This window comes from Mustela putorius, unplaced genomic scaffold (assembly GCF_011764305.1).
Source record: "Mustela putorius furo isolate JIRA1106 unplaced genomic scaffold, ASM1176430v1.1 tig00001075_pilon_pilon_pilon, whole genome shotgun sequence".
Taxonomy (NCBI): domain Eukaryota; kingdom Metazoa; phylum Chordata; class Mammalia; order Carnivora; family Mustelidae; genus Mustela; species Mustela putorius.
In genome coordinates, this window is record NW_025421560.1 from 760569 (window position 1) to 785980 (window position 25412).

General features: G+C 42.5%; 1 protein-coding gene across 3 annotated transcripts in view; it reads right to left on the reverse strand.

Annotated features, from left to right (window-relative positions):
* EGLN1 (egl-9 family hypoxia inducible factor 1) overlaps nucleotides 1–25412 on the reverse strand; it is a 59954-nt gene that overhangs the window by 26216 nt on the left and 8326 nt on the right. The gene's annotated exons all lie outside the window — the stretch shown is intronic.

Consider the following 25412-nt stretch of genomic DNA (forward strand, 5'->3'; position numbering starts at 1 on the left):
AAGGAACAGGGCAGGATGTGAACAGGTTTAGCCTGGAGAAGACACATTCCCTGTAGACCGTAATCTCCAGAATACAGGGGCTGAGTCACATAAAAATAGGACCACATTTTATGCAGTGTTTTCCAGCTTGCAAAATGGCTTTTACTTTCCCCAAAGGCAGCCTGAAAGAAAGGCGGCACACTGAGATTCAGAAGACCGGGATGTGAAGCCTGACTGCCTGCACTCAAACTCCAGAGCTGCCCCTTCCGGGCTGCGTCACTCTGGACAAATCATTTAACTTTTCTGAGCCCCACTTCCCTTATCTGCAAAGGGAAAATAACAACGGTATACCTGCATGGTGAACAAACTAGTACCCAAAACAGTGCTTAAAAACACTGCCTACGCCATAGTTAATGGTAGCTACGACCGACACCTGCGGGGCACTGGATGAACGCCAAGCTTCCAGAACTGTGTCCTCTTTCAAAAAATTAGGATTATCACTACCTACTTGTGAGTAGGTAGGGCTATGAATTAAATAATGCAAAAAAGGAAAGTGTTCTGTAAATCTTAATGGCTTTGTTCTTTCATAAACACCTTCACTATAATCTCTGAGAGCCTACTATGTACCACGCACTATGCTAAGCATAACCTGTACTATTATCTCATTTAACCCTTCCCACAGCTATAGGAAATGTCTACTTCTACTAGCCTCGCTTTACAGACAAGGAAAAGGCCTTGGGGTGGCTAGTTTACACGGGGCTCAGAGCTAAGTGGTCAGCAAGACTGAGGACCCAGGTCTGCTGGACTCTGTATAGCCCAGCTTACAGCCTCTGCTACGTGGTTTTCCATACACATTCCTGCATTTACACATCTCCGCAGTTGGCAAAATGCCTCAGACGTGTAAGCTGTTCAATAAAGTCCCTTAGTCAAATAAAAGAATGTTAGCGGTCTTCCCCCGGTACGAGCATTGTAAGGAAAGAGGAGCTGTAGTAAAGCCTCTACTCCAAGCGCCCGCCACTAAGTGTGCAGAGATCTGACATCGCCACACCTGAGCCACGTTTCTTCATTTCTAAGATAAGGAGCCTGAACTGTACAGACTTCCAATCTGGTTCCAAGACAATATGGTTCCATCTGGCAACACTACCCTTTTAAAAATATTCTACTTATTTATTTATTTGGGAGAGAGTGAGTGAGAGAACACAGGCAGGGGTAGGGACAGAGGGAGAAGCAGAGTCCTGGCTGAGCAGAGAGCCTGACGTGGGGCTCGATCCTGGGACTCCAGGATCATGACCTGAGCCGAAATGTTTAACTGACTGAGCCACCCAGGTGCCCCTCATCTGGCAACACTTCTGACAGAGCATTCTAAAGACTCTAAAATTTCAAATTGAAAGAGCCCATAAGGGTCTGTCCCACACTCTTCAGACATGGGAATCCCCAAAAGACAAAAATCTGGGTTTCCCAATCGATTTCCAAACCTACATTGCTTCTTTCGTAAATACACAGAACAGACAGTTCAAACAGGATTAAAGGAAATAAACTGGCATCACAAAGTCCAAAATTAATGGGTTCCAAAGTTAAACAGTACCTAGTAAATTGTATATTCTAGAAACTCAAACTAACTAAATAAAAACTTGTTTTATTAGTCACTACAAAACACCAGGTTTCATTGCTTAAAATACCACCTCAAAGACACATTAAGATACTATTTTCTAATTTTGTGAATACCCAATTCTGATAAACAGGCAACCTCAGAATAAATTATTTTGATAATAGAAGCCTTGCAGTAGCACTAACTACCTTTTGAAAGAGTTTTTAAGGACTTTATTTATTTATTTGAGAGAGAGACAGAGCACGAGAACAGAGAGGGTCAGAGGGACAAAGAGACTCCCCAACGAACAGGGAGCCCAATATGGGGCTCAATTCCAGGACTCTGGGATCATGACATGAGCTGAAGACAGATGCTTAACTGACTGAGCTACCCAGGAGCCCCTAATTAGCTTTTTTTAAAAAAAAATTTTTTTGAAAGAGTGTGCAAGAGTTGGGGGGGAGGCAGTGGGGCGGCAGGGAGAGACAGAGGAAGAGGGAGAACGAATCTTACGACGAATCCCTGCTGAGCAGGAAGCCCAATGTGGGGTTCATCCACAATCCTGAAATCGCATCCCTTTGGGGTGTATACTGTTGTTATGCCCACCCTGTTTGGATTTTAGTTGGAGCCCCTTGTAAAGAGAAGCTCTCTTCCTATGTACATCTCTAGGATGTACAGCTAAAGCTATCGTGGCCAACTTGCTGTATCATGAAGAAAGCTTGCAAGAGAAGAACCAACAGAAAAGAAGAGCAAAGAGAGCACGTTTTGATAATATGATTTGCGCCCTTGGTTCCAACTGTGCCAGAGGATGAGTCTTAGAATCTAATAATCATGGGTACCAATAAATTTCTTTTTTGGTTGCTCAAGCCCATTTAAGGGATTTTTCATTTTGTTTTTGACATCTGCATCTGAGATCTAACATGTCTGGCACCAGTCACCTCCCAGAAGCTGGAGATCAAGGATGTAGTAAGAGTTCTACCATGAAGGGCATGGATTTGAAATCAGCAACATCTGGGTTCTCATCCTGGTTCTACCACTCACTAAACAGGTGAACCATGGGCAATCTGTTTAGGCCTACCTCCTCAACTGTGAGGGGATTTGATACCTGCCTCAAAGGGTCCATTAAGAGGGGTACCTGGCTGGCTTGGTCTGAAGAGCATGCTACTCTCCATCTCCAGGTCATGGGTTCGAGCCCCATGGCAGAGACAGAGATTACTTAAAAATAAAACAAATAAATAGGGTCACCTGGGTAGCTCAGTCAGCTGAGCATCTGGCTCTTGGTTTCAGTTCAGGGTATGATCCCAGGATCCTGGGATCAAGCCCTGTGTGGGGTTCTGCGCTCAGTGGGAAGTCTACTTGAGGATTCTCTCCCTCTTCCTCTGTCCTCCCCCTGCTGCCGCTCTCTGAAATAAATGAATAAATCTTTAGATAAATAAACATTAAAAAAGTAAAACAGGTTGATGGGAGGATAAATGTGGCAATGCTTTATAAACTCCTCAGCCTTCCACCTGGAGGGAGTAACGCTCAATTAGAAGTTATTATTAGGTCATTGATCTCAAGTCGATCCTCACATCTGACATGAGTCCCATGTCTGTATTTCCAGTGTTACCTACACAGTCAGTCACCTATGCTCAAATTTAACATTGCCAAGTCTCCTCTTAACCCAGCTCCACACTGTCCCTTCTCTCCGCTTGCCCTTCCAAAAAAAACCCTCATGAGAGATCAGTTCTTCACCAATTAATAAGTATGTGTTCCTGGGATCCTAGGAGTCATTCTAGAGACTGATCCTTCTTCCCTGTTAGCTGATCCATGCCCGAGTCCCGCTAAATCTCTGTAGCCTGACAGGAAAGAAAGTTCCTCTTCCTGGTGGATAAGAACAAGGGCAGGCTCCCTCCCACTCCCGGATGTACTTTCTCACTGGCTTTTTGAGGAGACCTCCGGTCCTCTTACCCCTTCTAACCCTCACCTTTCTCCTTTTGGCTTCATCTCTTTCCAGATCCAGGACAGAGGCCGTACCAGCCCTCTGTACGTTTTCCTTCACCTCACCCTTAACACTAGCAAGTTTAAATGAATCCGATCCTCGTAGCTCCTGCACCCAAGCTACCAAGCACCACTGCAGGCTGTCTCAGCTGTTATTTCAGTGCCAACATTTTAACTCACTAGATGGAGATGTCCCCTATTTATCTCAGGTACTTAAGGCAACCACGCAGAAACTTTCTCAGCTTCTTCCTCCCATGTGTCTCAATGCATCTAAATGTAAAAGCCCCATCGTCTCATTCCCCTTATCGGAATGGCTGGTGTGTACCAGATACACAGTGTGGTGATGAAATAGAAGATGTGTCCTTTCCCCTGTGCAGGGCTGACCCTGCCTCCTACAGTGATTCTGAAATGTTAACATGCACACACATCACCCAGGGATCTTACCGAAAATATATACTCTGATTCAGGAGGTTAGAGGCTGGGGCCTGACATTATGCATTTCTCCCAACAAAACAAGGTGGCTGGTCTGAAGTAACATTCAGAAAAGCAGGATCTAGATTCCATCCTGTTCCATCTCCTCAGAGACGGTTTACTCCAAGTCAATACCTTTATCCCTGACTCTTCAGCTGCTCCTTGCCCCAGCATATAACATACCTGTCTCTTCTACTTTAAAACAAACCCTCCTCTGCTATTAACTGCCATCCAGTATTTTCAACTGCTAGGCTCCATAGTTTCTAGGAAGTACAGTTTATGTCAGTGGTTCTCAAACTATCTTGGTCCACAGAGTAATTAATGTCTCAACAATTTTTTCATGACACTTGTAAGCCAAAAAAGTATTTATTAATTCTCTTGATTAAGTAGTACAGGCCAAACCACTTGGCAGGTAGGAAGGTCCTAACAATTTTGCACCTCGGGGGCCTGCGTAACTTTTCCAACCCTGGAATCAGACTGGACACAACAGCCTCATTTCCTGCCTTGCTGTTATTTTTAGGCAGCACTTACTTTTTTATCAGAACGAGTACTGAAAACCTAGGTTCCAAAGGTATGACATCAAGCAAAGGAATACAGTGATTTAATACTGTACCATCCAAGAGATGCTGCCATATTTCCCTTGAAGTTTAAAAATATTCTGAGGCACCCCTGTGAGTCTGCGGCAGTGCGCTGGGGGGCCCGATGCACATTGAGGGAACTGTGGGTCTGGGCAGTCCTCGGAATAGCAGCATCCCCACTGCCGGCGAGGTGGCTGGAAATGCATGATCTGGAGACTTCCCCCAGACTCAGTGACTCAGACTACTTCCACAAGATCTCCGAGTGACTGAGACAGCACTAAAGCTTGAGAAGGCTGGTCTACAGTCCCTGCTGCCATCTTCTCACTTCTACTGTTCCCACTCAACTCACCGCATTCCAATGGACACCTCACCAACTCCCGTTAAGTCCCAAATTATAACCTCCCCCGCCTTTTTAATAAAAGCAACACATGTCTTCCAATTCCAATCCTAACGAACCCTGTCTGTTGTGTCTGATACTAGAGATCTTTTTGTACCTCTATTCTCCCTTGGTTTCAAAAACAGTCTTCCGGTTTTCTTCTTTTTCTGCCAATACTACCTACCCCCACCCTTCTCCACCGGTGTTCTGTTTTCCCCTAAGGCTTCTGTGATTAGCATTACGCTTGCTCTGTAAAACGCTCCCCTCAGAGGACTGCTTTCCGATCCTGATCCTGTGGTTTTAGCAACCATCTATATGTCAACCGCAACAGTCCAGATGGCGCTCTCGAGTCTTAGACCTCTAAAACCAACTTCTTGTATATACAGCCCACAGGCAAAGGAAGCTCCACTATGCTGAAACACCTTACTTGCCTGTCTACCCTGGCCTTCAGGTGCTCTTCTTCATAAACCCTTTCCTTTCCCCTCTCTATGTCCCTTCCCTGACACAACAGATCAAACGGAACATCCTTGCTTTGACTCCAATCTGTCTCAATCTCTCCATCTTTGTTACCCCTTCTTTAAAAGAGGTCCTTATCATTTGCCTGGGTTCATGTAACAGCCTCCTAACTCGTCTCCCTGACTCCGGGATGGCCAGCTCTTGCTCCAAATTTTTCTCTATGCCCCACTCAAGTTAGCCTTCTAAAATTAAAATCTGGGGTCACTGCCTTCCTCTAAATCCTTCAATGGCTCCAATGCCTAGCAGCACTTTTCAAACTTTTCCAAAAAACTGCAGGAGAGTTTGCAGATACAGATCTAAGCAGCTCACCACAAGCAAGATACTTCTGGAAAGGCTCAGTTTCATCTCCAATAGTCCTTTCAATTTTACATTCTAGTCTAAGGGTAGCTTACTTATGCTATTCAAAGAATCCTTTAAAATTACTTACCAATTAAAACTACTTAACTTTTTCCATATGTTAAGGGAGTAAAACTGACACTCAAGGAAGATACACTGGTTACCTGTGGTTTCAAATATTCTTTGGCACAATGCCACCAGGCCAGGGGTTGGCAAACTACAGTCTGCAAGCCAAATCTGGCCCCCTCACCTCTTTTTGTAAATAAAATTGTACTGGAACACAGCCAAGTTCAGTCATTTATGTATCATCTATAGCTCTTCTCAAAGTACAACAGCAGAGCTGAGAGATGCAATAGAGACTATGTATACCACAAACCCTAAAATACTTACTATCCCGCCCTTTGAGAAAGTCTACAGATCCCTGTCCTTAAGCTAGGACTGTGTTTTACTTATCTTTATGCCCCAGCACAGGTCTAGAGAAAGTACCAAGGAAATATTTAATTTGAGGCATTAGAATACTGCCAGGAAGATTTCCAAGGCCCCATAAGGGATCTGCCCACAAAGCTGACGCTGAATACGTCCAAGCCCTAAGGAAGACACACAGGGCCAGCGGTGTTCCTGTCTCACCCAGGGGACTTAGAACGGCTGAGATGAGGCAGGGAAAATAGTATCCTACTCTATGGAGGTCATTACACGCTCCAAAGAAATTGACGGGCCCATGAGACCTAAAGCTGCCATCCCAAAGAACTTCATACAGTTCCGTATCACTAACACGCAGGACTGGTTGCGTCGAAGAGTTAGGAGCGAACACTGAGAGCAGCTGCTAGGAGAACTAGTCTTTCTGGAGCCTATGCAACCACATCACATTTTTCTTCTCCAAATGGTGGAAAGCAAAATGCTTAACACCAAAATATTTTAATGAAGGCTAAGAAAGTGGAGCACTAAGAAGACTGTCTATCCTACCTTGCAATCAATATTAAAAAAGAGAATCATTTGAAGAAATACTGTATAGAGTGGTCATTAGAGAGGGAGGCATGGAGGGAAAAAATAGTAAGGAAGGATGCTTACTCTAGGACCTTGACCAACAAAAGAACCACGAGATGCCCTAAAAATCATGGCATTTCCCAGGAATAGGAAATAGTTCCATTTGCTAAAATAAAGAATGTAGGGTGCCTGGGTGGCTCAGTTGGTTAAGTGTATCCCTTCAGCTCAGGTCATGATCCCGGGGTCCTGGGATCGAGCCCCTCATTGGGCTCCCTGCTCAGTGGGGCATCTGTTGTCCCTTTCCCTCTGCCCGCCCCCACCTCTGCATGCATGCTCTCTCTTCAAATAAATAAAATATTTTAAAAATATAAAAGAAAATGAAGAATGCATGATGAGTGTACAGAAAAATAAAGTGAAATCAAGGCCACATAACAGCAGATCTTACATACTCTGTGCTAAGGAATTCACGCTCCATTTTTCAAGCTACTGAACGCCTGAAATCATGTAAGCAAGCACAGATAACAATCTGAGCGGTCATTTAGGACAGGAGTCAGCAAACTTCTGGCCTGTGGGCCAAATCTCACCCACCAGCTGTTTTCTAAAATAAAGTTTTATTGAAATACAGCTGCTTTCCCATTAGAACAGCAGAGCTGAACAATCGCAACAAAGAACATACGGATCACAAAGCCTGAAATACCTATTTAGCCCCTTGAGGGGAATCTGCTGTTCTCCCACTTCAGTAATAGTACTCTGATAGGGGAAAAACATAATGGAGGTGGGGAGATGACATTCGTGGCTACTGGGGAAAAAACTCCCAAAAAAGGTAATGAAGGTCTAAATACGGTAGTGAGAACCGCAGGCCAAATACAGGCTGCACCTGGTGTAGGTGAGCATGGAGCCTACACCGACAGGAACCAAAGCCAGACTGAACCGCACCACGAACCAACCCAAGGTTTAGTCATACCGTGACAGGAAGGACGTCAAGAACATGAATTTTAAAATGGAACATAGGGTAGTTTCAGAGGGAAGATGACAGAGGATTGGTTGAGATCAGATATACGAACTCTACAGTATCACTACAACCTACAGAAAGCACACCTTCGGGGCACCTGGGTGGCTCAGTGGGTTAAGCCTCTGCCTTCAGCTCAGGTCATGATCCCAGGGTCCTGGGATCGAGCCCCGCATCGGGCTCTCTGCTCAGCAGGGAGCCTGCTTCCCCCCACTCTCTCTGCCTGCTTCTCTGCCTACTTGTGATCTCTGTCAAATAAATAAACAGAATCTTTAAAAAAAAAAAATTAAAAAAAAAAAAAAGAAAGCACACCTTCGTGGCCTGAGAAGGAAAGCCAAAGAGAGGAAAGCATCAAGGGGCCACTGTTCTGTGGTGACACCTGAAGAGAAGTCGGTGGGAGCGCGGGGGTAAGAAGAACTGGAGAGAACAGCAGGAGCCACCACCGCACAGACCCTCTACTGGGCCCCGGGTTCAGGCTCGTCTTCCCAACACTCCTGCGGTATAGGAAGGAATCACCCCAGTTTTACAGATCAGATGCCCAAGCGTGGAAAGGATTCAGGTTAAGTTCTGAGGTCTCATGGCTAATACGCGGCAGGGGTGTAACCAAAACCCGGGTCTCCTTGATGCCAAAGCCAGTGGCCAAGCTACATATTCCATGTCAAGAGAAAAATGCTGACACCAAATTGGAGGGGAACACCTACATTTCGTGAGAAGGCAGGCAGCAGAGGCCCGGTTCAAGAGATGACAGAAAGCCAGACCAGCGCAGCATCAGGACACCCAGGGTAGGAGAAAAGGAGGAACCGGGTGCATAGCAGACCACAGGAATGCTGACAGCTCCCTGCGTGTCAGGTACGATGTGCCACACGCATCGGCTCAGTTAGTTCTCGCCAAGATCACGACGGAAGCCCCACTGCTTCCCGCAGGACAAATGTGAAAACAAAGCACGTAACTCGCCGGGATCACACAACCGGCCGGTGGCAGAGCTAGACTGTGAATCCAAGCACTGGATGAGTCCTACACTATTGCACCACACTACCTCGGGGGTCCAGCACTACAGAACAGCTAAGGAGAAAAAAGATGGTAGACAGCAACGGACAGGTCCTCTTGTAAGAGCGAAGAGTCGCTTTCAAAAGATTGGTTTCAGAACAGCGCTTGAAGACACCTGTCATTTTATCAGCGAGGTTAAGGAATAAATACCTGAAGAACAAGTAAAGGCAGATGATACCACCTACTTGTAAAAGCCCCAGGGAAAGGTGAGAGAGTATCAATTTATGGGAAGAGAGTATCAATCAAGAAAATGCAGACCAGCTGTTTTCGTTAATTACAGATCTTTTTTCCTTTGCCAACCTTTTTGCTGTTAAGAGGTGTTTAGAATAGTTATTCAACAAACCTCCTTTGGGTGTCTAATATATCAGACATCACATTTTTAAGATCCCTTATCAATTAAGAGTATGCTCTAAACCAGTTTTCTCAGACGCAAATGGGAATTTGAAGCTCCACTTAAGTTCTAAGAAGTCGTCTGGTCTTCACTCTCGATCAAAATCTCTGATTCCGGGGGCGCCTGGGTGGCTCAGTGGGTTAAGCCGCTGCCTTCGGCTCAGGTCATGATCTCAGGGTCCTGGGATCGAGTCCCGCATCGGGCTCTCTGCTCAGTAGGGAGCCTGGTTCCCTCTCTCCCTCTCTCTCTCTCTCTCTGCTTGCCTCTCCATCTACTTGTGATCTCTCTCTGTCAAATAAATAAATAAAATCTTTAAAAAAAAAAAAATCTCTGATTCCGAAGCTCTACAGAGGGCCCCCGACACTACTGTCACCTGGAGGACCCTCTGCCCACCCTGCCTGTTGGAAGACAGGAGCGTGGTTAAGTGTCTGAGGTTCCTATGAACTTACTATTTGATCAATACTCTTTACATGATTTACGTGAAAAAACCAACTCAAAGAACTGTACACTGTATCTGTATACTACCAAAGGAATGTTCCTTTAAGTGAATGGTTGGTATTCTTCTTGACTGTGAGTGTGCCTGTGTTGAAATTAAACAACATTCTGTGCCTCAGTTTCCTCAACGAAACAATGAGAAAAACAAGTACCTATATATTAATATGGTTGCTGGGAGAATTAAATGAGATAATCCAGGTAGAAAGAGTACTTCTAATTGTGGTTGCTACATAAACATTCGGTAATGTTGGCCATATACATATATAAAGATCTACTCTAACCCAGCAGGTCTACTTCCGGAAATTTCTTTTAAAGAAACTGCAGACATCTTCAACAGTATCTAATGCAGAATTACTTGTCACAACAAAACACCAGAAAGAACACCAACTTCTACCACAGCGCTAGTTAAATAATTACTGTAGTTATTTACTTAGCACAAGGTTTCTGAGATTCCCCCGTGTTGTTGCCCCAGAGAGTACAGGTCATTTCATTCTGTGGCTGAACAAGATCCCGCTGCATGTACCACATCTTACCGATCTAGTTACCAGATGACAGAAACTTGGGCTGCTTCCTATTTTTGCCTATAATGAATAATAATACTCAAGTCTTTGTGTGGACAGGTTTTTCTTTCTCTTGATAGATACAGAGGAGTGTTAGATACTTAGAGCCATATGAGTCTGTATTTAACTTTTTGAGAAAAGGTCGACCTGTCTTCCAAAATGGCTGTACCATTTTACATTCCCACAAGTAATGAATGTATCCATATGAGGATTCCAACTGCACTACATCCTTACCAAAATCTGGTATTGTCAGTATTTAAAACTGAGCCATTTTAGTGTATGTATAGTGACATCTCATTGTGCTTTTAACTTTCATATCCCTAACAACCAACAATGCTGAGAATCTTTTCATATAGTTGGTCATCTATGTATCTTTTTTTGTGAAATACCTGTTCAAATTTTTTGCCTCTTTTCCCTTAGGTTGTTTCACTTATTACTGAGCTGTAAGAAATATTCATACCTCTCTCCCTCTCTCACTCGCCCACTCTGAGTTAAGCCAGCTGCCATACTGTGAAATTCTGTCATGTTCCCTACCCTATAAAAGGTCAAGGAAAGGAAAAAGTCCCCCAGCTAACAACAGTCAGTGAGGAACTCTGGCTTTCAGTCCAACAGTCTTCAAGGAACTGACTGGATCCTACCTACCACCAAGGAGGAAAAAAAAGAGAGACAGACACATTTATGGGAGAACAGAAAACAGTATGATTTTCCCACCAGCTCTTTGCTGCTATGTAAGTGAGCCATCACTGACCTATCTCCACGACTTCAATATCCAATAATCATCATGACCACTTTCCCTTTAAAAATATTTTCTTTTTTTTTTTAAGATTTTATTTATTTATTTGACAGAGATCACAAGTAGGCAGAGAGGCAGGCAGAGAGAGAGAGGAGGAAGCAGGCTCCCCGCTGAGCAGAGAGCCCGATGTGGGGCTCAATCCCAGGACCCTGGGATCATGACCTGAGCCAAAAGCAGAGGCTTTAACCCACTGAGCCACCCAGGCGCCCCTAAAAATATTTTCTAATAAAAGATAACAGAAGCTAAGTGACAAAAACTTAAGAGCAAATTATAAAGAAGAAAAAATTAGCTGTAACAGCACAACCCAGAGAGAAAAAAGGAATATCAAGACATTAACAGTGGTTACTTCTTTCCTTTTATCTCCATGTATGTAGATTATAATATAGGTTTATATCTAAAAAAAAAAAATTATATATTCCAGATACAAGTCTTTTGTCAGATACATGTTTTGCAAATATTTTGTCCCCAAAGGAGATAAAATAACATCTTTTAAGTGGTGTTTTTCTATAAGCAAAAAACTTTAATGTTTAAAGTTCAATTTGCCAGACATTTTCTTTTATGGTTCATCTTTTTGTTTTGTCCTAAAAAATCTCTGCCCATCTCAAAGTCACAAAGATTTTCTCCTATGTTTTCTTTAAAAATTTTTATGGCTTTAGGTCTTACATTTAGGTCAATGATCCATTCTGAACTTAGATGTGTGTATGGAGCGAGGTATGGGTCATGTTTATTTTTCCAGATAGATATCCACGTATTCCAACACCATTTATTAAAATAAAACAAAACAACCCTGTACTGAATTACCTTAGTATCTTTATAAAAACAACAACAACAACAACAAAAAATATCAATTGATGTTTTGAATATGGGTCTATTTCTGGACTCTTAATCCTGCCCACTGACCTAGATGTCTACATCTATTTCTTATCTGACTCCTAGATGACTTAGGAATGTGTTGTTAAAGTGCCACAGATGTGGAATATGCAAGATTTCTATTATTTATCTACAAAATAATTCCATTGTGGCCCAAGAATATATTCTGAGTGATTTTAATCCTTTCAAGTTTATTGAGACTTGTTTTATGGCTAAGTCTACAGTCAATTCCTATGATGTCCCATGTGTGCTTGTTAAGAATATGTTTTATTCAGTCATTCGAAGAGTGTTCAACAAATGTCAGTTAGGTCAAGTTGGTTGACAGTGTTCAAGTCTTCTATACCCTGGGTGCCTGGGTGACTCAGTTGGCTAAGTGACTGCCTTTAGCTCAGGTCATGAACCTGGAGTCCCAGATTGAGTTCTATATTGGGCTCCCTGCTTATTAGGGGGTCTCCTTTCCCTCTGACCTTCCCCTTCTCATGCTCTCTCTCTCAAATAAATAAGAAAAATCTTAAAAAAAAAAAAAGTCTTCTCTACCCTTACTGATTTTCTTCTACTTGTGAAATCTCACCTGTAATTTTTGTCTATTGCTTTCTACTTTTTTTTAAAAAAAGATTTTATTTATTTATTAGAGAGAGAGAGAGCGAGCACTGGCAGGCAGAGGCAGTGGGAGAAGCAGGCTCCCTGCTGAGCAGAGAATGGCAGGCAGAGGCAGAGGGAGAAGCAGGCTCCCTGCTGAGCAAGGAGCCCCATGTGGGACTCGATCCCAGGGCGCTGGGATCATGAACTGAGCCGAAGGCAGCTGCTTAACCAACTGAGCGACCCAGGCGCCCCTGCTTTTCTACTTTTTAAATAAAGATTTTATGTATTTATTTGAGAGAGAGAGAGAGAACATAAGAGGGTAAGGTTAGAGGGAGAAGTAGACTTCCCACTGAGCAGGGAGCCCGATGTAGGGCTCAATCCCAGAACTCCAGGATCATGACCTGAGCCAAAGGCAGTCACCGAACTAAATGAGCCACCAAGGCACCCCTACTGCTTTTTTATTCTGTCAGTTTCTGCTTCATGTATTTTGAAGTGAAGCAGCATCTGCTTTACAACATGTAAGATTTTTACAGTTCAGATAAATATGCAATTCCCAAATTGAAAAGATAGAAATCAGGGCACTTGAGTGGCTCAATAAGTTAAGTGTCAAGACTCTTGATTTTGGCTCATATCATGACCTCAGGGTCATGAAATCAAGACCCACACTGGGCTCCATGCTCAGGAGGGAGTCTGCATGAGGATTCTCTCTCCCTCTGACACCCCCCTCCACCCTGTCCCCACATGCTTGCATGCGCACCACCACGCACTCTCTTTCCCTCTCACTAATAAAGACAGCAATCACTAAAATTACCAAGTATTTAAACTATATTAAATTATTAAACTATGATATAATTCAAAGCCATTATTCTTCTATATGCCATCTAGATAGATAAATTTCTGTAAGAAAAATTCAAGTTATGGACACATGCAGTTTAACTTCACTCGCCCTTCCATTTCTCCTTTTTTAAAACTAGGCTCCATGGAAGCTCAATGAATGGCTTGAACTCACAACCCTGAGATCAAGACCTGAGCTGAGATCAAGAATCAGGCACTTAGGGGCGCCTGGGTGGCTCAGTGGGTTAAAGCCTCTGCCTTTGGCTCAGGTCATGATCCCAGGGTCCTGGGATTGAGCCCCACATCGGGCTCTCTGCTCAGCAGGGAGCCTGCTTCCTCCTCTCTCTCTGCCTGCCTCTGTCTACTTGTGATCTCTCTCTCTGTCAAATAAAAAAAATAAAAATAAAAAAATAAAAAAGCCTCTTATTAAATTACAGACTATGTGGTAAATAAAAGAAATACTAAGTAATACCAAATTATGAAACTATCTAATCTATGTGTACATCAATAAAAACTATAAAGTCAGTATAAACTCATTTGTGTGAGATCTAATCCAATTGTTTTATAGGAACTACCTTATTTATATGCATGACTGGCTTTCTAAATTAATACCTAAGAGTTTCAATTTTTTAAAATGTACCTTAAGTAATTAATTTACTAATAAATAAAATATTCACTGCCATCTGACTTCGTTATACTAAGAGGATATGGCGATGGTGAAGGGGATGGTGAAAGCAAAATGGGAGTGGGGAAGAGGGGCAAGAGAGAAATCCTTTGATCAAGGTATCCCCAGTCTGTTATTTCACATCCTGGTGTAACACAACAATGTGAAATTCAGCGCAAGACGCCCTTATCAACTGACCATTTCTTTTTTCACAGTGCCAAAGCTATGTGCCAACTGCTTAATCAGCAACAGATTTGTTTTGATTAAAAATAAGGTTCTGCAAATGTTGTTTGGAAAACCAGACTGCTACCTGTGAAAGAATGAAACTGGACAACTTTCTTACATCATACACAAAAATAAACGCAAAATGGGTTAAGGTTCTAAATGTGAAACCTGAAACCATAAAAATTCCAGAAGAGAGGACAGGGAATAATTTCTCTGACACTGGCCATAGCAACATTTTTCTACGTATGTCCCCTAAGGCAAGGGAAACAAAAGCAAAAATAAACTACTGGGACTACATCAAAATAAAATGCTTCTGCAAAGCAAAGGAAACAATCAACATAACTAAAAGACAGCCTGCTGAATGGGAGACAGTATTTGCAAATGACACATCTTATAAAGGGTTAATATCTAAAATATAAAAAGAACTCATATAACTCAACACCAAAAAGACCCCAAATAATCCAATTTAAAAATTGGCAGAAGGGGACGCCTGGGTGGCTCAGTTGGTTGGGCGGCTGCCTTCAGCTCAGGTCATGATCCCAGTAGCGTGGGATCGAGTCCCACATCGGGCTTCTTGTTCGGCAGGGAACCTGCTTCTCCCTCTGCCTCTGCCTGCCACTCTGTCTCCCTGTGCTCGCTAACTCTCTCCCTCTCTCTATCTCTGACAAATAAATAAATAAAATCTTAAAAAAAAAAAAAAACTGGCAGAAGATGTGAAGAGACACTTCTCCGAAGAAGGCATACAAATGGCCAACAAACATGTGAGAAGATGCCCCACGTCACTCTCCATCAGGGAAATGCAAACCAAAACCACAATGAGATATTGTCTAATGCCTGTCAGAATAGCTAAAGCCCAAAACACAAGAAACAACAAGAGCTGGTGAGGGCGCACAGAAAAAGGAACCTTCATGCACTGTTGATGGATATGCCAACTGGTGCAGTCAAAACTAAAAATAGAATTACCATATGATCCAGTAAATTCCACTACTGGGTATTTACCCAAAGAATACAAAATAATAATAATAATAATAAAAATTCAAAGATATATGCACCCCTGGGGCATCTGAGTGGCTCTGTCAGTTAAGTGTCTGCCTTAGGCTCAGATCAGACCCCAGGGTCCTGGGATCGAGCTCCAAATTGGGCTCCCTGCTCAGCAGGAAGTCTGCTTCTTCCTCTCCCTCTGTGATCTCTCTCATTCTTGCTATCTCTTAAGTAAATACATACAATTAAAAAAAAAACAGATATATGCAACCCTCAGTTCACTGGAACATTACTTACAATAGCCAACTTACAGAAGCAGCCCAAGTGTTCATTGAGAGATAACGGGTAAAAAAGATGTGGTGTATACATACAAACAATGGAATATGACTCAGCCATAAAAAGAATGAAATCTTGTCATTTGCAGGACGTGGATGCAGCTAGAGAATGATGCTTAGTGATATAAGTCAGAGAAGACAAATATCATGTAATTTCACTCAGACATGGAATTTTAGAGACAAAACAAATTATAGAAAAAAAAAGACAAACCCAAGAACTGTAGCTGCAGAGAACAAACTGGCATCACCTGAGAGGGATGAGAAGGGGGAATGGAGGAAATAGGTGAAGGGAATTCAAGAGTGTATTTATTAGCAATTTAGAGAATTACTGAATCACTGTATTATACATCCGAAACTAAGAGAACACTGTATGTTCACTATACTGGGATTAAAATTAAAATGAAACAAAAATAAATAAATAAAAATAAGGTTCTGATATCCCATTAAAAACAACTCAAGAATTCTGACTCTGAAACTTAAATTTAACTTGTGATTCTAATGTTAACCAACACAACTCCAGGAGAACAAAGGTCTCCAGTTAGGGGCAGCGAGCCAAATCCCAACAATTTGGTAAGGCACGGCTGAAAGCTCAAAAAGTATAATCAATTTTAAAAAAGCTTCTTACGGGGGAGCTTGGCAGGCTTAGTCAGTGCAGCATGCAACTCCTGATCTCAGAGTTGTGGTTCTGAGCCCCACACTGGGTACAGAGATTACTTAAAATCTTAAGGGGCACCTGAGTGGCTCAGTCAGTTAAGCATCTGCCTTTGGCTCAGGTCATGATCCCTGGGTCCTGAGATGGAGCCCTGTACCAGGTTCCCTGCTTAGTGGGGAGTCAACTTCTCCCTCTTCCTAAGCCCCTTCTCTCACTCATGTTCTCTCTCGCTCACTCTCTCAAATAAACTAAAATCTTAAAAAAAAAATAAAAAAGCCTTAAAAAAATTTTTTTAATTAATAAAAAGCTTCTTACAATAATCGACTGTTCAATATTTCTCCTGTTAATTAGATCAACACGATTCCCATTTCATAGATGAAGAGACTGGGAGAGATGCTGAGTGACTGGCTCAGTGCTCAGACAGCCAGAGGACCAGAACCCAGAACAGAGCAGGGCTATCCCCATTCCTGGCTCCTGTCACAATCACCTCCTTTTCCCATTCCTGAGACAATTCTAAGACAAAGAAAAACCTGCAAGAATCTCTAGAGTGCATTAGCGAAATACCTTACTGTTATTTGCCACATCAAAACACAGTTCCTGAAAACTAGCAATGTGAACAAATTATTCTTACATATTTAAAAAGATATTTCCTACCAAAACTATCAAGAAGTCCTTCAGATCTAACAATTACAGGAACTATTTTTAATATAAATAAAACCAACCAATATGAATTCCAGTTTCATTTTTGTAAGAGTACCCCTACTCCTGGGCTCCCAGGGAACTGTTACTAAGGTGGGGTTTTTTCGCTTTTGTTTTTGTTTTTGAGTTTTTGAGAGAGAGCATGAGCTCACAGGGGGAGCAAAGGGAGATGGAGAGAGAGAATCACAGAGACTCCCTACTGAGCAATGAGCTGGACCTGGACCTTGATTTCACAACCTGAGCTGAAATCAACAGCGGGGATGCTTACCCAACTGAGCCACCCAGGTGACCCAAGGTTTTTATTTTTTTTAAAAATATAAATTAATCTTACTGATGCCACACGTAAAAAACCAAAACAGAAGCAAAACAAATGAACTTATGCAATGAGAGCAGGGAATAAGACAGTATAAAGAGAAGAGAAAAAAGAGAAAGAATCACAATCCAGTGCTAACCATGAGTGATAAAAGGTTCTTAGTCTTCCATGGTAGAACTGCATACCTAGAATTCTAAAGCAAGGTTTAGCCTAGCAAAATGTGCTTGGAGAGGTAGTAAGGTCATGGTTTCGACCTTGGTACATACCAGTTAATTTTGTTTTATAACCAGACTGTATGAGGCAAACATCTTTCAGAAGTCTGTACGTACAAACCACCAGTTTTAAATTAAAATGTGTATCCCTGGGGCGCCTGGGTGGCTCAGTGGGTTAAAGCCTCTGCCTTTGGCTCAGGTGATGATCCCGGGGTCCTGGGATGGAGCCCCACATCGGGCCCTCAGCTCAGCGGGGAGCCTGTTTCCTCCTCTCTCTCTGCCTGCTTCCCTGCCTTCTTGTGATCTCTGTCTGTCAAATAGATAAATAAAATCTTTAAAAAAAAAATGCATATCCCTTCATCTGGGTTTCTGGAGCTTAAAATGACTACTACCGGCGGGGGCGGGGGGGGATCTAAAAATAAAATAAAATAAAAATAAATCTAAAACATAGTTTTATAGACATGGGGGAAAAAGAGCAACTGAATAAAGAAAACTCACTCTACCATAACCAGATATTAAATACTTAAACAATGTTGTTTTCTTTTATTCTTTAGAATGCTTCCTGTAACATGTTCTTAATGCAGGGGCTATGGATGGGCCTTATTATAAGCAAAACATTATGTGTATGTTCTTTATTAGGGTGAGAAGGTACACAGCAAAACAAAGTTGTGAACCACTAACCTATATCATTACCTTGAAAAAAAACTACTAAGCTCTTGGTGAGGGATGCTATTTTATTATCATACATGATTTTTAGCCCAAATTTTCTTTATTCAAAAAATCTGATACAAAATAATCTGGGTTGCATGCACCTAAAACTATAATCATTCTTTTTTTTTTAATGTTTTATTTATTTATTTGACAGAGATCAGAAGCGGGCAGAGAAGCAGGCAGAGAGAGGGAAGGAAGCAGGCTCCCCGCTGAGCAGAGAGCCCCATGTGGGGCTTGATCCCAGGACCCTGAGATCATGACCTAAGTCGAAGGCAGAGGCTTAATCCACTGCGCCACCCAGGCGCCCCAAACCACAACCATTCTTTTGCAGATAAATTATCTTTAGTAAATATGAAATCTCAGGACACTTTCCTTACCAACCCAAAAATCGTACTCAGAGAATGAAAACATTTTAAGTTCCAAACTTCAGCAAAATTAGGAAGTGCAATTCCTTTAAAGCATACAAATGTTTGAGTGCATTTTAAGATCAAATTCGAATGACCATTACACTGTCTGTCCAGGTACTATCATCTACATTACCAGTTCCCTCTCTGAACAGTTAAATCAACTCTTTCTCCCAAGCTGATGAAATGCTTGAATGCAGTTAAAGCCAAGGGTCTTCTGATGATAAAGAAATACTATTCACCTTGTTTACTCCATGCCCTCTCTTATTAAATATCACTCTTAAACCTCCTTTAATGTTACTTGAAAATCTGAATAAATTATAGTTCTAAAACCAAATCAAAACCATGGTAATTTCAGAAGTTTAAAATTTTGTCCTTGAAAATTTTTACTTTGTACATGAATCATGCGGTATCAGTGTTGAACTCTGTGTCCGTTTGCTAGCCACAAGCTTTTCTCTTCTAGGTTACGCACAAGAAGATACATACAAGAGGTCACTTTCAACATCATGCCTATTATGTTGCTTTGTTTTGACGTGACACGGGTTCTCTGGCGAGTCCCATGCCACTGGTGGGGGCGAGACAGGGAAGACATGCTGGCCCTTCCCCTGGAGGTTCATGGACGTGCAAGGTCCCACCACAGTCTGTAACCTGATCCACTGACTTTGGGCCTAGGCAATGGCATGAAACTTCACTCCACCTTCACAGCAGAACTTTCTCCCACTACTTGCAGTTAAAAATAGTTTAGGCCTTATTGGCCTGGGTTATTTTTATCTGGAAAATAGGGACTAGAAACAGCATAGTAAGCATAAAAAGGAGAGTTGACTGCAATAGGACAAAAACCCTCACAAGACTTTCAAAAAGTGTAGTTTTCGAAATCCGATGGAAGTAACGGGAAGCAGGGTAAGGTACCCGGTGGGGCAGTTGAGTACCATTCACTAGTGTTAACACATGAATAATAAAAGCCATGACAGAACAGAAGGAGCTTTGTATAAGACAGAGTACTATACACAGTACCCTGCCCTTTTAACTTTCTGGAGAAGACACCTTGGGAACAAAAGGTATACATATGAAGTTTTAGAGAAAAAAAAAGACTGGTGGAGGTACAGCATTCAAGGCAGTATTTGAGAATGGGATTTGAGCTCTATTTTAAAGACTGAAACTGCTGGAGCAAGGGTGTGGGAGTCATAAACCAGTCAAAGAATTCGCAGATGTGCTGGGAGGAGGAGGACAGCAACAGAAGAAAACAATCTGGCAGAAAAAGTGGTGTTTTTCCAAGAGGAGGAGCAATTAAGAATGGACAGACGGTGTGGGCCCCAAGCAGTTGCTGGGCATTAGGTGCACAAGAGTCAAACTGTGCCCTTGTAAGTACAACTCAGGAAGGTTTTTGAGTACGATTTTTATGAAGGTCGGTAAATTTATGTAAGATGGATAGAAGTGCTACATAGGAAAGAATTAATTAAGGAAAGATTAGTAATGCTGGGAAACAATCCAGGTATAGAATGATCAAAATCCCAACCGGAGCAGCGCAGTGAAAATGCGAGTCACATACATGATGCCTGATGCAAGGAGCAGCACGGACAGGGGAAAGACAGGTCCTATCCTCAGGTGGCTCACAGTCTGCAGAGGAAACCCATTGGAGAAAGGTTCTATCAGCGGTAAGAAGTGTCACAGCAACAGGCAGGTTAGAAGTACAATTCTGCTTAGAGGTACTGGGGCAAGAATCAACTTAGAGAAACCTCCTTACCACCTTTCCACACAGCAAGCACCAGGGAAATGTGCTGAGGCAGAAAGCGAATACAGGTTCAAGGAACCTGCAAGAAAGCTCCAGTGCCTGGAGGAGAAAGTATGAGAAATGATTTTTTTTTATAAGATTTTATTTATTTATTTGACAGACAGAGATCACAAGCAGGCAGAGAGGCAGGCAGAGAGAGAGAGGAGGAAGCAGGCTCCCTGCTGAGCAGAGAGCCCGATGTGGGGCTTGATCCCAGGACCCTGAGATCATGACCTGAGTTGAAGGCAGAAGCTTTAACCCACTGAACCACCCAGGTGCCCGCAATTTTTTTTTTTAAAGTCTGTATAGCATACAAAGACTTTGGGGGAAACAATGATACGGACTATGATATGATCTGTGTTTTGGAAATATAACACCAGGACAGAAAGGACTGAAAAAGAAAGACACCAAAAAAAAAAAAAAAGGCTTTTGTAATAATCTAGACAGAGAAGAAGATAGGTCTCAACGGGAGAGAGTAAATGTAAACAGAACAGGAGGGATAGGGAATAATTTTTAAAGGAAACCAATTTCCATATTGATAAAAGAAGGTATGTTCTTCTAGAACATCATGGTCTCTTCGGACTTGGAGACTTTGAAAGGACTTCCTCCACTGGGAATGGACTGAAAGCCTCAGTCTAAATAACTCCTCCAGGAGACCCTTCCTGGCTTGCAGACCAACTTAGGCCCCCTGATGGGCTCTTGTGGGATCCTGTCCATCTCAGGAACACCCACACACATGCAGGCTCAAGGCTGTCTTCCACTCCAGAATGGCAGAGAGAATTACCTTGGCTTGGGTGCTCTGGAACTACCAGTGCCCAGCACTCTGTAAATGGCTATTAAAAAAAACAAACGCAGTCCACAGACAGAATCAATTTGGAACCTGCTCCCTCCTCTCCCCACCAGACAGCCCCATCAACTCTCGTCCCCTCTGACAGGAAACTTGGGAGGACTTCAGTCTCAATCATGCTGAGTTTGCAGTACTTTGAGGACATTCAGGTGGAGATGCCCCTTAGTCCTCTACAGACACTAAGGCAAGGCACAGATCAAGGAGCTCCGACAAACCCCAACAGCTGAAGTCAATAGCTGTTCCTCTCTCATCCTCCTCCTGTTACTAGTACAGTTTCAGCTAACGATAAATGAGCACTAACTGATCTGCTGAGCATTTCTCATGCATTATCCCCTCTATCTTCAAACAAACCTTGTGGAATTACGTGCTATTAACTCCTGTTAAACCAGAGAGGAAACTGATGCTTTGTAAGAAAATTTGCCTCAAATCAGAGTGCAACTAAGCAGCTAGACAAGGTTCTGAACACGGGCAAACTAACTTAAGAACCTGTGCTTCCCAGGCACGTCATCAGCCAGGGAGGAAAAGTGTTCACTAGAGCAAAGACAGAAGACAAAGCACAGACCATTAAGAACAATAACATTTAAGGGCAGACACTGCAAAGGGAGAAACAACTCAAGAAATGGCATTCATAGCCCGATGTAATTCTTTCCCCTTGAATGTGGAGTTGATCTAGGGACTTGCTGCTAACTACAGAACATAGGGTAAGTGTCTCTCCTGCCGCGAGGCTGCAGAAGCCTGGGACCTCAGTCTCGCTAGGGCGTTTCTGGCTTACATACTTTGATGAAGCGAGCTGCTATGTTGGGAGAGGCCCACATGGCAAGGAACTGAGGCCCTCAGTCCAACAACCCACGGGAAAACGAATGCTGCCAACAGCCACAGAGTGAGCCTGGAGGCAGACAGACCCCATTCAAGCTTTGGAGACCACAGAGACCATAGACCCTGGCCGACACGTGAAGGATGAAGCCCGGCTGTGCCCAGATTTGTTTGAAGTCACTACAGTCTGGGGTAGTTTGTTATGTAGCAAAAGGTAAGTAATACAAATGGAAAAGAAAACTCTAGAAATATAGATGTTTTGAATTCTTCCTACCTGTGGCTTCTGACAGTGATGAGGAGAAAGTTAAGAACTGAGCTGCAAGAAAAAACTACGGTTAGAAGTTGCGAAAGAGGGGCTCCTGGGGGGCTAAGTCCATTAAGTGTCTGCCTTTGGCTTAGGTCATGATCCCAGAGTCCTGAAATCATCGGGCTCTCTGCTCAGTAGGGAGGCTGCTTCTCCCTCTCCTTCTGTCTGCTACTCCCCCTGCTTGTGCTCCCTCTCTGTCAAATAAATAAATAAAATCTTTAAAAAAAAAAGCTGCAAAAAGAAGGAAAACTCTGTTAAGGAGGGCAGGTGATATGATGAGCACTGGGTGTTATACGCAACTCAAGAATCAAAGAACACTATGTCAAAAACTAATGATGTACCACAGTTGGCTAACTGAATTCAAATTAAAAAAAAAAAAAAAAAAAAGGAAAACTGAAAAATATAATGAGGAAAAATAACTGAAAGGCTAAGACCCAGACTAATGAGCAAATTGTCTGGGATTCTAGGGGCAGTGTGGTTAATCGTGCTAGTGAAGCAACAAGAAGACCTGGTCTAAGAGGGGAAAAGATCACTGAATTTTCTAATTAAAAAATTCTGGGGGCACCTGGGGTGACTCAGTCAGTTAAGTATCTGACTCCTGGTTTTGGCTCAGGTCATGACCTCAGGGTTGTGAGATGAGCTGTGTGGGCTACTGCTCAAGCATAAGTCCGTTTGAGATTCTTTCCCCCTCCCTCTTTGCTCCTCTCCCCACAACCTGCATGCTCTCTCTCTCTCAAATAAATACAATTTTTTTTAGATTGTATTTATTTGAGAGAGAGAGAGACAGAGAGAGACAGAGAGAGCCTAAGTGGGCAGGGGGTGGGGGGAGAGGATAGGGCAGAGGGAGAGGAGGAGCAGACTCCCTGATGAGCAGAGAACCCATGGAGTTTCATCCCAGGGCTGTGGGATCATGACCTGAGCCAAAAACAGATGATTAACCGACTGAGTCATCCTTCAAATAAATAAAATCTTAAAATAAATATAAAATAACTTTTAAGGGGTGCCTTCAGTGGCACAATTAAGCATCCGACTATTGTTCAGGTCTTAGTTAAGCTCCATGTTGGGCATGGAGCCTAATTAGCAAGAAAGAAAGAAAGAAAATTTTTAAGACATCTATTTCAGAGAAATAGTGCTAAGAAGTCAGTGGAAGACACAACAGAAAGTAACAAATGCCTAGAGCTAGAATGAAGGACACTTATATGACAAAACTACAGACTCAGAACTTCTACTTACCACTTATATACCGGAGCAGAGTACCAATACTGAGAAAAAAAATCACATGCATGGTCAATATCTGAAGACTCCAAAATCCTGATCAAACCTTTTCAATTAATTGGCTAGATTTGATATTTTCTACCTAAGTTTTATTGTACAAAATTCAGTCTTAGGGGTGCCTGGGAGGCTCAGTGAGTTAAGGTTCTGTCTTTGGCTCAGGTCATGACCTTAGGGAAGTGGGATCGAGCCCCACATCGTGGGTGCTCTCTGCTCAGCAGGGACTCTGCTTCCCTCTCTCTCTGCCTACCTCTCTACCTATTTGTGATCTCCATCTATCAAATAAATAAATAAAATTTCAAAAAAAATAAAGGTTCAAAATTCAGTCTTAAATTGAAGTTGTCTGAATTAAATTGAGAAAAAAGATTCCTGGATTCTATAGCTCATGTTTAACTTTTCAGGTTTAAATTTTTTAATTTTATTTTTAGTCTTTTTAAAGAATTATTTATTTGAGAGAGAGAGAGAGAGCATGTACACAAGCAGGGGAGCAGAAGAGGGAGAGGGAGAAGCAGGCTCTCCACTGAGCTGGGAGCCCAAAGCAGAGCTTGATCCTAAGACCCTAGGACCGTGACCCAAGCTGAAGGCAGATGCTCAACCAACTGGGCCACCCCGGCCCCCTCAAGTTTAAAATTTTTAAAAGCCGTTTCATACACGATCACCTAATGTTTATCTATACTTCTATCTGGAGTCAAAAGTGAGGCCTTCTATCCTTCAAAGTCCTGGATACAATATTCCAATTTTAACACCATTAGCTTCCATTTGATAGTTGGTACTTTTAGTTCTAATTCCAGTATCAGGATCCACAGCAAGGGGATGAGAACACTCGTTTCTCTAGCAATTTTAAGATCACTGAATATGGAGCCTAACGCTATCCTCAACTTATCCCCTCTTTCCTTACTACTACATGAAGCTACCACATCGTCCTAGGTACATGTCAACGGGATTATTTTTTAAATTTTTAAACTTTATTTATTCTTTTTATTATTATTATTATTTTAAATAGCTCCAGGCTCAACATGAAGTCCAATGTGGGGCTTCAACTCATGACCCTGAGATCAAGACCTGTGGTGAGATCAAGAGTCAGAAACTTAACTGACTGAATGAACCACACAGGTGCCCCTCAATGGGATGATTTTTGGTATTTTATATTCATCCCTCTACTTCTCAATTTTCTACAGTAGTTTTATTTTCAACAGCATTTTTAAACCAAGGTGTTTTATTTCTGACTTTATGTTGACATTTAATCTAAATCTATGTTTGTCTCTCACATGCAACCCATTTTCTCCAATGTTTCCCTAAAAATTTCAGAATTTGTGTTAATTCTTTTTTTTTTAAGATTTTATTTCTTTATTTGACAGACAGAGATCACAGGTAGGCAGAGAGGCAGGCAGAGAGGGAGGGGGAAGCAGGTTCCCCACTGAGCACAGGGCCTAACGCAGGGCTCAATCCCAGGACCCTGAGATCCCAGGACCTGAGCCAAAGGCAGAGGCTTAACCCACTGAGCTACCCAGGCGCCCCACTTGTGTAATTCTTTTTACATGATTTGTATCTATAAGCCATCTTAACTGAGCAATTCATACAAGACACACAGCCTCACTTGCTGACAGCACCAGAAATGCTGTAGTAATTCTCAGACAGCATCCAAGGCAGGGCCGATGAGAGCACAGCGTGTAAAGAAGCCATGCAGCCTCTGCAGAAGAGGAGGACGGGCTGTAAGGTCCACAACAGCAGCAAGCACAAGCAGTCAGAAGGAATGTGCAAAGGAAGAGCAGAGAACTTTTCTCTGTAGCTTTGGCTGCAAAATAAGTGTCAACCACCCT